Consider the following 3,171-nt stretch of genomic DNA (forward strand, 5'->3'; position numbering starts at 1 on the left):
AAGCCATGACAGCGACTCCCACGACAACCCATGAAACCATTAACCCATTACTACATGAATGCATTAATCCATTCACAACGGCATAGTTGTCATGTTCCAATCACTGCTTAAAGGTCCTATCTTTCAACACTGCATAGTCTGATTTCTGACCCTATTAACACTGTTATAATGGGGATCAAGCTTCAATAAGTTTTGGGGGACATTCAATCCATAGCAGCAAGTGATATGTGGTTCAGAAATGGTGGCAGGGATCATAGAGAACATAGGGAATCATGATTAGGGGGTGAGGAAGTGGAGAAAGTGGACAGAAAACACTTCTGAGAAGCTTGGCTATGAAAGATTTTAAATGCAGATTGCATACTTGAAAAGATAATGGACACAAATTATGATCACAAACACCTAAAAGTGTAGGGGATTGCTGATGTATTTGAGAAACCAACTAAGAAGGGACTGCTACAGATTTTTTTTTTTTTTTTCATGAAACAAAAAAGCACCAACTGCCCATTTTTTCCCTCAGGGATGAATGCAGTCATAACACATAGCAACACAAAATTGATAGTTGTGCAACTTGCAACATGGAAAATAAAATTCAGATAAAGTCAGCTGCCCTGTGGCAGGGTTTTATTGATAAAGAAAAGAACTGTCTTCTTTTTGCTCTGTGATTATAGAATTGGACTGATTTTCAACCTATCAGCTGCAAGAAGGCTCAGCAGGGTGAGTAGGAGCAAGCAATTAAAAAGAGATGTTGTCTTTGATGTTGTTCATTTTTCAGTTTGTGTCATGTTTTATGTCAGTGCTTTTGTGTGCAAACTTAATAGCATTGGGGATCCAAATGGAAAATATACAAGTGCACATGGATTGTCTTATAAATCCTATGCTGGCTAGTGTTGGTGTTTCTTGGTGACTGATGTGTAATTTTGACAGCAGGAAGCCTGTCAAAGCTGTTGATTGTTGAGGGTCCCTGGAACCTGAGAGGGCCCAGGCACACCATTTCCTCATCTTCAAAACTACTTTGTAAAATTCTTTTCCCAATATGTTTTCACATGGGACACCAGATATTTGCAGTTATCATGTAATCAACTCAAATATCTACTTTCTCCATTTTGAATGTGGATAGAAAGATATTCCTAGAATGAGCCTATTTTCTGCTTGATAAATAAGAATGCTACACATTAATTATGTGAAAAAATAATATAAACACAAATCCTTATCATGTTTCAGAAGTGGTCACTGTAAAACAAGGCATGAAGGATAGTATCATTTCCTTAACAGATAACAATCCCACAAGAGCACTCCCAAAATAACATGTTTGTTTATTTGTTTAACAATAGCAATGTTATTCTCTTATTGTAGGCCAGAGAATTCTTTCCATGAGAGATCCTACCCTCATCTTCAGTCTTAGTTGGGGAGAAACATTTGGAAATCTGCTTTGGGACAGAGGATGAGGCTCTGGGCCTGTGTGAAGAGGTATCTATGCCTCCTAAAAGAATGGGGATGATTTTGAACCTGTGAGGGAGAAGGGAAAGGGAGAGGGAATGGTTTTTCTAGGTGCGACATTACACCCTCTTGGAGGTACCCCAGATCCCCAGTAAAAAATATTTGGACCTGCTAATCGTTAATAAATGCCTTATATGAACTCAACAAGGACATAGTTTTCAGCACTGGCTCACTGAATTCAAAATTTAGTCAACTTACCATGGACAGAGTGACAGCTGACATCAGAGCCACACAAATAAATCCATTCATCTATACTTCACACTTCCTTTTACAAAGAGATTGGGGATACTGTATGAGTCCATTTCTGTTGCTTATAACAAAATACTTGGAACTGGGTAATTCATAAGAAAATGAAATTTATTTTTTAGTTTCGGGGGCTAGGAAGTCCACAGTCCAGGGAACACAGCTGGTGAAGACCTTGGTGGTGACAGTACTGCAGGGGTCTCACATGGCAGAAGATTGTAGAGCAGAGAGAGAGAGAGAGACAAAGTTCTCATGTGCTTTTCTTTTAAAGCCCTTAGAACTGTGCCCCTGACCATCGGTCGTTATTAATCCATTCACTATAGCATGAACCTACAAACTAATCACCTCCTCAAGGCCCCACCTTTCGGTGACCATAATAAGATTTCCCACCCTCTTTATACTGTCACAGTAGAACCTGAGTTTTGGGGAAGCACTCAACAAAAGGCAGACACCTTATAATAAAAAACATGAATAAAATAAAATGCAAAATAAACAAAGAAAGCAAGCTATTAAAGGAGAAAATTCAATGGTTTTGTTATGCTCACAATCAGAAATTTTAAAGTCTCACTAGTGTTCTGATACATATTGAATTGTATCCCCCAAGTTTTATGTATTAAAAGTTTGACCCCCACTGTGACTGTTGGTAGGGTGGAAAATCCTATTATGGTAATTGAAAGGTGGGGCCTTGAAGAGGTGATTAAGTTTATGGTTTAATGGTGATTGTGGGTGTGGTTCTGAGGGCTTTAAAAGGAGAGTACAGGAGGAGCTATCTCTCTCTCTCTGTTCTGCCATTTCTGCCATGTGAGACCCCTGGGTCACTCTTGCCACCACCAAGGCCTGTACCTGATGTGTTCCTTGGACTTTGGATTTCCCAGTCTCTGAAACTGTAAGCAATAAATTTCATTTTCTTAGAAATGACTCAGTTCCAGGTACTGTGTTATAAGCAACAGAAATGGAGTAATACAGAAAATTGGTACCAAGGGAGTGAGGTGTTTCTTACAGCAAATATGTGGAAATGTGGAAGTGGCCTTGGAATTAGGTGTTGAAGAAAAGCTGGAAGAATTTGGAGGAATAGGCTAGAAAAAGCCTAGGTGCTAGTGAGGAAAGTTTGGAAGTCTTAGAGACTGGTTAAGTGGTAGCAACTAGAATGCTGATAGAAATATGGACAATAAAGACCACTCTAAGATCTCAGATGTGAATGAGAAGGGACTTAATGGAAACTGGGGCAAAAAACTGGCAAGGAACTTGGCTGCATTCTGTTCTTGCCCCAAAGTTTTATGAATATGGAACTCCAAAGTGCTGAACCAGGGAATTTGGCAGAAGAAATTTTTAAGCAGCAAAGCATTAAGGAAGCTGCGTGGCTACTTTTAACAGCCTATGCTGAGTTATGGTGGCAAAGACATGATGTAAAGCCAGAATTTATAATCAAAA

This window comes from Galeopterus variegatus, unplaced genomic scaffold (genome assembly GCF_000696425.1).
Source record: "Galeopterus variegatus unplaced genomic scaffold, G_variegatus-3.0.2 Scaffold4059, whole genome shotgun sequence".
Taxonomy (NCBI): domain Eukaryota; kingdom Metazoa; phylum Chordata; class Mammalia; order Dermoptera; family Cynocephalidae; genus Galeopterus; species Galeopterus variegatus.